This window comes from Parasteatoda tepidariorum, chromosome 9, assembly GCF_043381705.1.
Source record: "Parasteatoda tepidariorum isolate YZ-2023 chromosome 9, CAS_Ptep_4.0, whole genome shotgun sequence".
In the NCBI taxonomy this organism is placed as follows: Eukaryota; Metazoa; Arthropoda; class Arachnida; order Araneae; family Theridiidae; genus Parasteatoda; species Parasteatoda tepidariorum.
The window spans coordinates 21,324,386-21,340,135 of NC_092212.1; the positions used below are offsets into that span (position 1 = coordinate 21,324,386).

Below are 15,750 nucleotides of genomic sequence, written 5' to 3' on the forward strand. Positions count from 1 at the left end.
TTTGGTACAATCTTAATGTAGTATCAAGTTGAACCAAAATATCACCCAGATTTCCGAGTTTAATACTGTAAAAAATTGAAAACCAGTTATCATCCAAATTTAATACAACCTTAATAAAGTACCAAGTTGAACCATAATATCGGTTCAATTTTCTACAATCTTAAAGCAGTATCAAGTTGGAATTTGTAACAATCTTAAGATTGTACAAAATTGAACCATGTTATCTACATTCAATATACTCCTCAAATTGAACTATAAGATTGGCAAAATTCACAACAATTTTAATGCAATATCATGTCAAACAACGTTATCATTCAAATTTGCTACAATCTAAATGCAGTACCAAGTTAAACCATATTACAGATCAAATTTGCTACGATTTTCATGCAATAACCAAATTGAACCATATAATCATGCAAACTCATTTTTCTTTAACTTGATAAACTATAATATAACTCAACTTAAGAGAAAACATAGTCCGATTTAAAATTTATTAACAGTCATGCAGCAAGTCAGCTTTGTATTATGGTTGCGTTGATTTTAATTAACTACCACAGTGTTATTTTTTTAAAAAGCAAAATGATATATACCAACGCATTATTGTAATGTTAATAACATATTTAATAGAAGAAAAGGAAATCCGAACAAAATTTTAAGGGAAAAAAAAAAAAAAAAAACGGAATAAAAATTTTTGTTTTAAATTTCAAAACATAAATTAATTCAAAAGATTGATTAACTTCTTTATTGTCCGTACAAAGCTACCGAAGCATAGAATTGAATATAAAAACAAAATTCTTTCTCAATCTTTTAAAAATAAAAAGACCAAAAAAAAACGTATCTAGAGGGGAGGAGTTTGAATTGAGAAATAAATTTGTAATCCTTTACGAGGGGTGGGGGTTACGTGTTCGAGTCCATAATAAACCAAAAGAATTGATATCGACAACGACATTATTTAAGAAAAAAGAAGAACTACAGAGCAAATAAAGTTAGAGCTCGTTTTATCCCATGCCTTTTTGTTTGAATTTATTATTTTTGTTATCGTGCAGGAATTCTAGTATTATTATTTTTTATGCGGTGTTTTTCTCCTTTGCTTGTCGTTATCTTTTCGCCAAAAGCAACTGGATTCTAAATTTGAAACGATGTTGAGTAAAGAATAAACGACGAAGAAAAAAAAGATCACGTCCCTCCTCCCTTCCTTACAATCTTTTAAATCACGTAGAAGCCAAACGATTTTAGTCCATCTTCATTCACTGTCCCGTTTGTCAAACCAAGAGGGGTGGTGTAAGTTGTTCGAAATATTCTATTTTGTTTTCTATTCATCGACAGGAACAACAGACACATATTGCGGATGTGCAGCAGTTGTAAGCTATGTTCGATTTCTTAAACTTGTAATTGTCAACCAATTTCAGATGACAGGGGGACATTCATAAATATTGCTTTGAATGAACATTTAGAATGAATTCAGCAGAATATCTCATTCGTCGATATCTATATTTTATTTTGTTACTTGCCGATCATTTAAGGTTCCATAAACAAAACAAAACAAAAAAAAATCATTATTTAACAAAGTGAAGTTATTTATTTACTCAAATATCCAACGAAAACAATGAGTTGCGGTTTAATTTGTAAACGTTCCCCTGCCTCATCCTAAATCATTCAACATTCATCTAGAAATCGTTTTAATATATAAAACCTCGCAACTGAGGGAAGAATAGAAATGCATGTTATACAACGGCATTTCGATAACCGAGGGGCACTTGGAAACTAAAGAACGATTTTTTATTTCATCAACACTATAGGACAAAAAGAATAAATTATTAACCATAAAATATGAAAGAGAATTAAGAGCTTTTTTCGTTCTCTTCTATGATTTCGAATAATTAACGACATCTATTTGTTCTGAAGCCTATGTTATCCTGATTAATTATGAGAATAATTATAATAATTTCATGAAAGCTTTATACAATTTTAATTTGTTTTACGTTTATAAACAAAGATTAAATGTTCATTGCATAATTAAGGAAAACAATGTAAGAAATCATTATTTCATCTTTTTTTTATCCTTGAAAAAAAATTTATCTCATTCTTTTCTTAGAATAACTATAATTAGTTATTGTTCATGAGCGTTAGTTACAAAGTTTATTTAGATATTTATATATATCCCTTTACCTATCCTATCTTAATTAAATTCGAATAATCCTACGTTAGGTGATTAAATCTCCATATTAATAATTTTTAAAAAAAATGCTAAAACATAATGAAAATATAAATTTTTGTTTAGTTCTAAATGTAACGCATATTAAAATTGCGACATAAACAATAATTCTAACAAAATTGATAGTTTTAAAAATCAAAACAAATTTTTACAAGCTTAAAAATCAGAACAAGTTCTAAAATGTATGTATGCACTATGTAGTAATATGTATGCACTACAGAACGGTAAACACTTTTTGAATCAAAAACTGTAGGGGTGTGCTTACTGTTCGCAGTTCCCTTTAAGTAGTTATTTTTATTTAATTCATAAAATGTTTTTATTAAAATTTATATTAAAATAATTTCAATTTTTAAGCTTTAAAAATACCAGATTATTTTATAGGAAAAACAGACAAATCTTTTTTTTAAAAGCATTAATTAATAAATGGAAAAAATATATATATAACTAAAAAAAAAAAATGCAAAAAATGCAAAACTTCACATTTTTATTACAAAAACTAAAACATTCTAAAACGTTCTTATGCAAAATTATAAAAGCATTAAGATAAAATATATTATTACGTAAAACAAATAAAAACGTTTGCTCACGCAAAATTTAAAACTCAAAACTCTCCCCAAACTACAAAATAAATCAATTTCAATTTTCCTAAACAACTTCCAAAATCTTATTTTTCTACTCTTAATTCCTCTTTCCGAAAATAAAACTGGGAATTCCATCAAGTATACATCTGAAAGCGCCAAACGAAAACATCCATTTTACAAATGGCAGGGCAAATAGAAAAGATAATCACGAATTTTAATTGAGAATCTTATCACTCGAAATGCGCCTAAATAAAAACAACAAAAACAGCACGAGTCAAATAAGTTAATCTGAATTTCTTTATGAAAATCTCCCAAACCCCTCCCCCCTTCATACCAGCTTCCTGATTACAATATCCGTCATATTGAGAGATATACATAAAAGAAGAAGGGAAAAAAAGAAACTTCTCAGCTACAGAATCCTTAATTAGCTAATTGTGAAAAGCCTCGCTCAAAATCTTCTTGCTATAGGGTTTTAACATGATTATTATTCTGTCGCTACCATGCAATTAAGTATGGCATAACCAACTTATATTCGAGACGTGAACGATTTGGCTGTTTTGGCGAGCCCCTTTGGCGATTGGAGGAAAGAACCCGTATCACTACGATCCTTCCTCTTCTTCTAACGCAGTTATATTGCTATCTGCGAATGGAATAAGAGGAAGACTTGCGATACCGAAATTCGAGGTTTTTTCAACCTCCGCGGGATTTACGAAAAAAGTTTTTTATGTTTGGTTACTTTCTTGGAAACGAAATTTAATTATTTAGATTCTGAAAAGCAAATATTTATTAAATTTTGAAATTGAATTATGTTATTAAAATATATCAGACAGCATTTGTGTTTTTTCGATAATGGATATTGTGATTGTGCCCTTATTAGTGGATTACTTTTTCTTATGGATATACAAAATAATACAAAACAGGGGGAGAAAGAGTAAGTAACTAATTTGATTTGAATAAATATTTATATCTATTTGTAACAAATATTTTTATTTAATTATAGCGAGTGTTCTATCAATTTTTAAGGTTTTAAATTTCAGTATTTAAATCTTATTCGTAAGATAGTATTAACAAATAAAACATTTTTCATCATTAAAAAATAGCGTTAAGAATTATTGCTCAAAAATTTTTGATTTATTTTAAAGTGATAAAAAAAATTTAAGAATAAGATTTTAAAAAAATATTAACGAAAAATTATCAGCCTGTTTTCCTAATTAAAAACTGATGATAATATGAAAATAATTCAATAAAGAATAACAAACTTCTATCTAAGAAATATTTACGAAAGAAAATAACACCAGCACTTATAAAATATTTAAATTCAATTCATAAATTTTTTTTAACTACATTTTCTTAAAATGTGTAACAGAAAAGAAAATTTATCCAATTAATTTGAATTATTTATTTCCGTATTCCAAAATTATTTCTGTATTATTATAACAAGCGAAAATAAAAGAATCAAACGATTTTATTTTATTTTTCTTACATATGTAAACAGTATTACCAAATCTTATTAATATTTTCTTAAAAGATTTACAAGAAACACAGTTAATTTGTTCGTTATTTTCTTTAAATATGTGCAAAAAAAAAANAAAAAAAAAAAAAAAATTTACAGAATTTTATTTACTTCACTTTACAAGTATATACATAAAAAACTTTCATCATTTTAAAATTGTTTTTATTTTAAATTAAATATATATGTTTTAAATATTTGTATTAAATTGGTATTATGGCATGAAATTTATATTTATTTAAATCGGTTTCTTGAATTAATTGGAGGTTTTAAAAACGCAAGAGATTTTTCAAGTGTTTACAATTTTGTTTGAATAACAAAGAATTTAATCATGAATTAACAGGTGAGGTGTAAATGAGACATGTGAGTGACTATTGACTTAATTAACTTATGCTCTCAATTAACACCATTTTTCACACCGTCCCGCAGCTTCGAATTTTATTATGGTGTTAAGCGATCACCATAAATAAAAATAAAAGAAGCTTTATGTAAGTTTACTCAAATCTTTATTTACAATGTATATAAAAAAATATTTATGTGTATATTATATGAAAAAACTGTAAGGTAAGAGTTAGCAATCTTTTTCGAAATAGGACCGCAGAAAATTAACTTCTCATTTTCGAACGACGAAAAAAAAATCAGTTTTCAAACAATTAATAATAATTTCAGTAATTATTTTAGTATGCAATAAGTTCAAAATCGATTTGTCGTAAAAATTAAAAGGCAAATAACACTAAATTGTATATTGCTTTTACATTGTATATGTGTAATCTTTCTAAATTAAAAAGCGTTCGACGTTTTGTACACTTAAACTCGAATAAAATTTATAACAGTTTTGATGACTTTATCTGTATAATAATAATAATTATATTATAATTAATAAAAAAATAATAAATTATAATTTTATTAATAATTACTATAGGAAAAGAGTGATGATTTTATTTTTTCCCCTATAGTAATTACTTAGATCTTTAATTTTCAAATAAATCCTGAACTATAAATGTTCTGAGCGTGTTATTATTAAAAGAAACTTCCTTTAAATCTTGTGACATTTAAAATTAGTACTTATTTTGAAGCTTATAGTATTTTCTTAGTAAAAAAACCAATATTGGCAGTAGTTTATTTGATTGAAGGGCTCAACATTGATTATTCGAGTGCCGTATCTGTCTTTAGACCCGCAGGTTCCGCTGTAAGAACTAATGTTTTAATAACACAAATAATCTCTTAGAGCCATAATTACATCTAGGTTTAGTACTTTTAGCACTTTTAGTATAACACTTTTGCGATACCAATATTGAATCATATTATTTTTCATTCTTATTGAACTCTAAAAATGTATTATGGCTTGTATCAACAAATTATCTTCGATAAACATTACAAGAAATTGAAACCAATTTAATGTGCCTGTGGATTAAAGAATCCAATTTAGCTTTTAGTAAGTGATAATGTTTTCTGGAAGGAACTTCCAAGACGAAAACTGAAGCAAAATTATATCTTATTCCTCGTAAAGCAACGAAGATCAATCCAAATGTCACTTAAAACTTAAAAGGAAAATAATGTTTCTTTAGTTATGTCATCCGGTTTCGTGTTTTAACCATTTATTTCACTATAAACATAAAAACAAATTAATGTGTTGTATAATAAATATTTTTTTATTAATATGTTTATGATGTAAAAAATAGTGAGTAAAAAGGTTCGTTTTTTAGAGGGTGTTACGCAAGGACCCTTCTAATTGTAATTTTAGAATCCATATCGAAAATGAAAATTGTAACGCACCAGGGCTCGTAATTAACAGTGGTTCGTTGGACCGAAACCACTAAAACTTGACTAAAACCAATAAAAAATATCAGTGATTCAAATCAACAATCGATATAACGAAAGAGTGTGCTGTTTTGGTTTTTTGACTTTCAATTTCTAATTATATTGTCATAAAATAGCATTTTCATCATAATAGTGAACATTACACATTATCTGTAATGCAATTTTTTTAAAATTTAAATTAGCTTTATTATTATTTATAACAAGAATAATAATGATTAACAAAGATATGTAAACAGACCAGAATAAATATGAACGGACTAGTATAATCACTGGTCCACGGACCAGTATCTAAAATTTTTTTTTATTTCCTACCCTTGCAATACACATTGTTAGAACTTGTAAATAAATATTTAAATGTGCAAAAAGAAAAACAAGTTCGCAAAATCTGGAATTGTGTCTTTGGCAATCAAACTGGTTTTGATGTTTACAGACCAGTCTTCCCCAGCAGTGCATTCACTAGAATTCAAAAGCAATTTCTTTTTTATTGCTTACATACTTGTGATTTCTCAATGAGCATTTTTCTTTTGTCTATATTTTTGCCAAAGATACTGAAATGTATATTAAAGGCGGTTAATACGGAACATCCTTTATTAAGTAATTCTACGCGCGATATTAGAGGAAAGTGCCCTTTTCTTTTCTTTAAATAGTGATGCAAAAAAATCGGGATTCCGAAGAGAAAAACGGAGTCATTTATATAATGCCATACATTTCCGAAAACTATCCTCCTTTCTTATGAAGATTGCTTTCTGGAAAAGCCTTTTCACAAATCGCAAAATCGATGAAGGGGCATTTGGCATATTATTGCGCTTTTCTTTGCTAACGACGAAATTAACAAATCGCCAAGCGCCTCAATTGTAAAAACGGAGCGCTGCATCTGTTTCGATTATTTCTCTCTGAGAAAATAAGAAATGATTCTTCATTGTCATTATCTGAAAAGGCTTTTAAAAACTTGATGATTTTGAAAAGAAAAAGTTCTGCTATAGCGCCTTAATGATTTGCGATACGAAATATTTCTTATTTCCATTAACTTACATAACTAACGACATATAATTAAAAAGTATCTAGTTTGCAATTAACATATATTTGTATTGTGTAAACATCATATTTAATTCCTTTTTTTTATACATCATTAGTATTTTACTATGATTAAAACAATAATGATTTATTGTTAATAAAATAAAGTATTCTATTTATTTTTACTTTAGTAATAAAGTTTATTTTTTTTCGCAATTTGAGAAAATATGAATTTTGCGACAATTTAAGTAAAATGTCAATTTTTTTTTTCTTTCTATACTACTGGATAAAAATAGCAATGGTTAATTTTAAAAAATTATTTTTATTTATTTTAAGTTATAGTTAATGATGCATTTTTAACTCTTATTCTTAAATCATTAAAAAACAATTAATTTACATAAATTTTTACTCTATACATAATTGTCATCAACTTTTTGAAATAGAATAAGTTTAACTTTGTAAATTTAGAATACGCTTTGTTTTGTAAACTCTTATTTATGTAATTAGAAAATAAATTTTAGGTCTTATAAAAAATAATCGGATTTTTTTCTCCTTCGATATCATCGATTTTCGTCAAAATTTGAAACCGGTGCTAAATCAGTATTTTTGATTATATGGAGTCCCTGGCCAAATTATTAAACGCACTATAAGCTTCTATGTAAAATCTTAATTATCAGGCGAAACTATACAGCATTATTGTACTTACGCGGCTGAAACCGGTTTATACTTGTTAGAATCGGTTAATCTAGAATCGGTTAATGTTGTAATGCAATACGCTAAAAATAAATACAAATAGGAAGTATATGGAAAATCTTCTGAATAAAAACCCATTACATGTATGCTTAAATATAAAAGTATGGCATAGAAATTCGTGCAAAACATGTCATTATTAAAACACTACAGTGCGTCTCATAATTTGGTCTCATTATTATAATATACTAATATAATACCTGATATAATAAATATTCAATATTTATTTAATGTATCGTCAAATTTATATTATATATCGTCTAATTTAACCCATCGATACACGAACGTCAACAAGCGCAAACCGGTTTCAGTCGCATAAAAACAATAAAGCTGCATAGTATCAACTGATAATTGAGACTTTACATAGAATCTTACAGTGCGTCTGATAATTTGGTCTCATTATTATAATATACTAATATAATACCTGATATAATAAATATTCAATATTTATTTAATGTATCGTCAAATTTATATTATATATCGTCTAATTTAACCCATCGATACACGAACGTCAACAAGCGCAAACCGGTTTCAGTCGCATAAAAACAATAAAGCTGCATAGTATCAACTGATAATTGAGACTTTACATAGAATCTTACAGTGCGTCTGATAATTTGGTCTCATTATTATAATATACTAATATAATACCTGATATAATAAATATTCAATATTTATTTAATGTATCGTCAAATTTATATTATATATCGTCTAATTTAACCCATCGATACACGAACGTCAACAAGCGCAAACCGGTTTCAGTCGCATAAAAACAATAAAGCTGCATAGTATCAACTGATAATTGAGACTTTACATAGAATCTTACAGTGCGTCTGATAATTTGGTCTCATTATTATAATATACTAATATAATACCTGATATAATAAATATTCAATATTTATTTAATGTATCGTCAAATTTATATTATATATCGTCTAATTTAACCCATCGATACACGAACGTCAACAAGCGCAAACCGGTTTCAGTCGCATAAAAACAATAAAGCTGCATAGTATCAACTGATAATTGAGACTTTACATAGAATCTTACAGTGCGTCTGATAATTTGGTCTCATTATTATAATATACTAATATAATACCTGATATAATAAATATTCAATATTTATTTAATGTATCGTCAAATTTATATTATATATCGTCTAATTTAACCCATCGATACACGAACGTCAACAAGCGCAAACCGGTTTCAGTCGCATAAAAACAATAAAGCTGCATAGTATCAACTGATAATTGAGACTTTACATAGAATCTTACAGTGCGTCTGATAATTTGGTCTCATTATTATAATATACTAATATAATACCTGATATAATAAATATTCAATATTTATTTAATGTATCGTCAAATTTATATTATATATCGTCTAATTTAACCCATCGATACACGAACGTCAACAAGCGCAAACCGGTTTCAGTCGCATAAAAACAATAAAGCTGCATAGTATCAACTGATAATTGAGACTTTACATAGAATCTTACAGTGCGTCTGATAATTTGGTCTCATTATTATAATATACTAATATAATACCTGATATAATAAATATTCAATATTTATTTAATGTATCGTCAAATTTATATTATATATCGTCTAATTTAACCCATCGATACACGAACGTCAACAAGCGCAAACCGGTTTCAGTCGCATAAAAACAATAAAGCTGCATAGTATCAACTGATAATTGAGACTTTACATAGAATCTTACAGTGCGTCTGATAATTTGGTCTCATTATTATAATATACTAATATAATACCTGATATAATAAATATTCAATATTTATTTAATGTATCGTCAAATTTATATTATATATCGTCTAATTTAACCCATCGATACACGAACGTCAACAAGCGCAAACCGGTTTCAGTCGCATAAAAACAATAAAGCTGCATAGTATCAACTGATAATTGAGACTTTACATAGAATCTTACAGTGCGTCTGATAATTTGGTCTCATTATTATAATATACTAATATAATACCTGATATAATAAATATTCAATATTTATTTAATGTATCGTCAAATTTATATTATATATCGTCTAATTTAACCCATCGATACACGAACGTCAACAAGCGCAAACCGGTTTCAGTCGCATAAAAACAATAAAGCTGCATAGTATCAACTGATAATTGAGACTTTACATAGAATCTTACAGTGCGTCTGATAATTTGGTCTCATTATTATAATATACTAATATAATACCTGATATAATAAATATTCAATATTTATATAATATATCGTCTAATTTATTCAGTCGAATTTATATTATATATCGTCTATTTTAACCCATTGATACACGAACATCAACAAATGCAAACCGGTTTCAGTCGCGTAAAAACAATAAAGCTGAATAGTATCAACTGATAATTTGGCCAGGTGCTGCTGTATTATGCCTGGTTGGACATCTAAGGGTAAAAATTACATGTCTGATCAGAATTCTTTTTATCACCCATCGCATGTTGGGGCTAAATTCCTTATAGATTTAAACATTGGCGATCAAAATCAAGACAGACCCTTTAAATTTGAATGGAGATTAAGAACAAAAAACTTTCTAAATGAGCTTTGTTTCTTTTCAACCATTTAAATTTTTAAGCACCATTAGCCACGAAAAACATAATGTTCTATAAAAAAAATAAAAAAATGGTCCTGACATAGTTGAAGCGAGAGACAAGAAATACTAAATCTACCTTTCCTGGAAACGATTGCAGTGTTCGTGTCACGCACGTATTACCAAGAGCATAAAAACTTTCTTTCTTTTGATAGAAATCAAAAATAAAAAAAACCAAATAAAAATTAGCATAATTTCTCAGAAGAAAAAAAGTCATTGGAGTAATCCGATTACCAGTCCATAAGCAAGTCGTTAACACTTATAAAAATGGGTGGTGGTTAACTACCATGACTTAACGGCCACCATAACTGGTAATTCAGCTGTGGTTTCCGCTTCATATTCTTTTTTATACTTATGGAAAAGTATTAAGTCTAAAAAATTTTCCCCTGATAACGGGTTGTCTTGTTATAATGAGAGGCATTCACCATTTTTATATAAGCTGGACTTTTATTGAGGTTAGCAGGTTTAAATGCACGCTAGAGAGATTTAAAAAAAAAATGAAATTAATCATCAGAGAAGCTGTAATACCCAATCATTCACATAAAATTAGAATTTAAATATGATGGATGACTAGCTTTTTGGAAACAGAAATAGAGTTGTAGAATTTTTTTGATTAATTGAATTTAGGTATAAGCTTACTTTACAGTAAATGGCTCCAAATTTAAAGCAATTGAACAACATAAACGAAATTATTATAACACCCATAGCAGAGGGCTTTTTTTCCGATATTGCTCCTATATAGAATTTTCGATTCACCCGATATTTTACAACCAATATCGGTCTTATATAGAATTGTCAGATTCACCCGATATTTTATAACCACTTTACGACCAATATCGGTCCTATATGGAATTGTCAGATTCACCCGATATTTTGTATCCATCATTTAGCCAATGTAGGCCCTATATAGGCAATTCTAATACCAATATTAAAAAATCTAGGCATCTCAATATTAGTCGTTCGGTGCATGTTCTTATAGGACCTATATTGAGCCAATTTTGAACTCAACGGGGGCCAAGATAAAATTTGTTGCTAGGGACTATTTCGATAGTGTGGCATACTTAAGGACATGCTATTGCCATCAAAAGTCTAAGTTCACAGGGTTCCCATGTAATTTCAGAAGGAAAAAAAGATTCCCTGGCTTTTCCAGGTTTTTCAGCAAATTTTCAATGTAAATCCAGGACATATTTTGCCTACATCATACAAAATTTTTCATCAGAACACTTCTATTTTTTTTCCTATTTGTAATGTTATATATTAGATTTTGTGAGCACAAAAAAAAAAAATAAATATTTGAATGAGGATGGAAACATGGAAAAGTTTCACTAAAAAGTGAAATTTTTTTCAAACAAATAACTGTAATCGATGTTAGACTACTTAAATCGAATCCCAATAACTGATTACTTTCCAGGCATAATTTTGGAATTTTCCATTCTTTCATGAAAAAAAACTGACTTTCCTTGACAATTTAAGGCTTTTCCCGTTCTTCCTGACCCGTGGGAGCCCTGTATAAAGATACTCAGGTTTAAATATGCGAGAAAAAATTTAAAACTAATTTTTTTTTTTTAATTTGTAACTCCTGAAAGATAATACATATTGAAATTTCTGTTTGAATGACATAGTTTTAAATTTTTATGGAATGATGATTTTAGTTTCCATTCGTAAATGACGAATACTATCTGACAAAAACGAGGTAACTTTCAGTTACGTCAAGAGGTTATCACGTGATGGCCTGCAGTAGTTCCACTTGAAAAAAAAGTCCCTTTATTCTCGTCTTCCGGGTCGGGTTCAAAAGTACAAAGTTGCTCTTTACGATTCGCATATCAGCTTCGACGACTTTGCTGTTCGAAAAAATTTTATATGCTTTATCTAGACAAAGATGGATCATTATCACTTATACAATTTATTGCGGGTCATAAAATACAATTGTCTACATACGACTCTTAACTATCTTTATTTGTTAATTGGGCCTAAATTATGTTACTAGACGGTACCTTACAAAAAATATTATTTGCTGAGCTGTGTGATGGAAGTGTATTTTAAAAGAAACAGAAAAAAAATCTGCTAATTAGTTAGATCATTTGAATTATATGAACTTAAATATATTTTTTTGTGTCATTTAACGCTTCCGGGATATAAAAACCGTGATAAATTATTTAATTTTTGAATGTATTCAAAAATATTCTAAAGAATCACATAAACTAAATTATAAAAAATACTTTTTTTGTGTAATCTCAGAGTTATAGGTAAATAAAGAAATAAAAATGTCTAACTTTATAGATCAATATGATATTAATCTTTAAAATATATTTATACGTTGGTAAAAATAATTTAAAAAATAAATAAAAGGCAAGTTTGAATAACGTTTTATTTAACTTTGCAAGAACATAAATTGTCCAAAGGAGATAGTAAATAAGTACTTTATTATTGTAGTTGCTATTGCATTGAAATCTAATGTTATCTATCAACTAGTACGCATTTCAGAAACAATCACATACATACAGGATGATGCTTATCATAAATTTTATTTGTTCTATAAATTTCAGATCAAAGGGAAACGAAATTCTATTTGAAGATATCTGAAAATAATATCTTTTTTTGTGTAAGTTAAGAATTACCCAGAGTAATAACTGTATATCAGCAACATTATGCTACAATCCATTATGTTTTATTCCAATCATTTATAGTAATAGAAATATTTAGTAAGGTTATTGTTGTAATAAAAATGAAAACAATTCAGAATTTTATTATGAGGCCATTTTCAATGCATAAATGGCTGAATGCTAAATTTTATGGAAAATATTTTATTGCGAAAAAAAAATGTAAATAAATTCATAATATCAATGCTAGTTCATCAATTCTTTAGATGTAAAAATCAAACTACTCTACAAGAAAAATTAAAAAAAAAAAAAAAAATTTAATTACATTTTTTATAATAGTTTAAGATTGCCCAGATTAATGATTGTTTATGAATCCATCTTGTTTTATTCGGATAGCATTAAATACATTAAGCAATATTATTATTGTAATAAAAATGAAAACAATTCAGAATATATTATGATACCGTTTTCAATGCATAAAGAATGAATGCTAAATATCATAAAAATGTTTTATTGCGCAAGAAAAAAAAGGACAAAAATAAATCGAATATTCGTTGTTAGTTTATCTTTTTAATGTACATATAAAACTTCTCTTTAAAAAAAAAATTTATGTTTATTTCTTTTTTAAATAGTGAATAAAAATATAGAGAAAATAAATAATACATTGCATTAAATCTTATTTATTTTGACTATTGTATATTCATGTTATAAATATTAATAAATGTCATAAATGTTAACGTGGAAAACATACATTTTTTTATATTTTTTTAAAATCATTTCTTGCATAATTTAATTCACTCATCGTGTGTGAACTTATTAGCAACATTATGTCATCATAAATATGAAAACATATAATTTAGAATTCAGAAAAGAGTTTTTCAGAGAGATTTTTGAAAACAACTAAACTCAGTATTGTGAATAAGTTAAAAAGAAACGTAGCAACATTTCTTAAAATATTCAACGTTTTTGCCTAGTGCTTTCTTAAGTAAATACTAGTAAAATTTATTGTCATTTCTTTTTTGTCATTATAAATAATGCTTTAATTGGAAATATTAAACACTTACGTGGTAAAGTATGCAGTTTAGCACATTAATGCCGAATTCAAAAAAAAATAAGATTTAAAACGTAAAAATTTGTATGCACTTTTTCACAATTCTATTTTTAATTATTATTTTGGCTTGATTTCCGTGCAAATGTTATCAAGAGAATACGGGAGAAATTAATACACGTTATACTCCATTGCCTGAAATACTAGAAAACGATTTTTATATTATTCTAAATTTTAACCAGATATTATGGATAGTGGCAGACTATTAGTTCAAACTTTTAAGAGCACAATTATTTGCAAACTTTTGCATAAATCATTTCAGTTTCTTTAACTGGAAGGGAAAAGACGATAACGCTTAAAAAGAAAAAATCAATTAACGTATATAACGTTACATGAATGCAAAACTCAAATTGTTATTATTTTACGACTAATATTCACAATAAAATTTTAGAAATAATAAATAGTGCACTGTTTAACTCATATTTCTCTAACTGAAAAAAAAGGGGGGGGGGAACATGAAAGAAATCAACACGATAGCTCTAAAAGTGAAATGAAATAATTGACGCAAATCAGATTAAATGCTTGTATAATTCAAATTTATTTTATAACTCAAATTATACCTATAACTTAACAAATTTATTGTTTAATTTAAAAGCTTAATTCACACCAAAAAAATTTTGGAAAATTAAAAATGAATTTTAGCAAACTAATTAATAGTTTTTGGTACTGCGTCAACGCACGCTTCCCCATTCAAATCTAGGAAGAGAAGTGTGATTTTCTTCTTCATTTTTGTTTTAAATATAAAGAGTAAGCTACTATGCGAAGATCGGGAAAAGAAACGGATAAAGTGAGCAGAAAGCTAGCCTGTTCAGTAAATTTGATCACGTAGCTATCGAGATATAAAATAACAGTGTTACGGATGAAATTATGAAAAAGTAATGCAATAATAATAGCAGTAACGAGCGAGAGAAATATCTCTGACGAAATCGAATGTCTTCGCAAATCTTGAACTAGAAGAAGAGAAAAAGAAAAGAAAAAAAAACTTAACAACTTTAAGAGGGGGAAAAAAAAAGATGCGCCGATCAAGATAGCATTAAAGCGAAAAAAATACAAAGCAATTATTCATTTCCGTAGATACTTTTTTAATTTATTGGAAGTAAGGACAAAAAACATTTTCAATTACTCTTTCTANTTTTTTTTCCCGAATTGATTGACAAGGCACGCACAAAATTGTTTTTAACGCCAACAGTAAAGTGGGAGGTATTATAAATTTGTCATAGAAATGGCAGCTTTTTCTTTCCATCAAACGCGAAAAATAAAAAGTTACGACTCTTTCACAAATTTAATAATCACATGCGTTATTTCGTAAAGAAATAAAAATTGCACTATCTTTCTTTTGTACTAATTCGTCAACGAGCTTTATTTGTGTGCGTGTATTCACAGCTATTGCTTCTATTATAATTCATAGTTACTGCTTCTATTAAATGGATAGAGTTTATTCAGAGTACTTCAAGATCAATTTGGAGGAGAATCAGTAAAAGTCAATTCATATTTCACTCTGAAGTGCAATTAATTCCGTTGTAGACCAT

The 15,750-nt window shown here is 27.4% G+C and overlaps 1 protein-coding gene and 1 long non-coding RNA gene across 5 annotated transcripts in view; one reads left to right on the forward strand and one right to left on the reverse strand.

Annotated features, from left to right (window-relative positions):
* The window catches only part of LOC107445773 (Sequence-specific single-stranded DNA-binding protein), a 254,058-nt gene that overhangs the window by 64,337 nt on the left and 173,971 nt on the right, over positions 1-15,750 (reverse strand). The gene's annotated exons all lie outside the window — the stretch shown is intronic.
* Positions 3,421-15,750, forward strand: part of LOC107445774 (uncharacterized) — a 54,049-nt gene continuing 41,719 nt past the window's right edge. Inside the window, exon 1 of the long non-coding RNA XR_006225810.2 lies at positions 3,421-3,727. This is a non-coding gene — a long non-coding RNA (uncharacterized lncRNA). The remainder of the gene's footprint in view (positions 3,728-15,750) is intronic.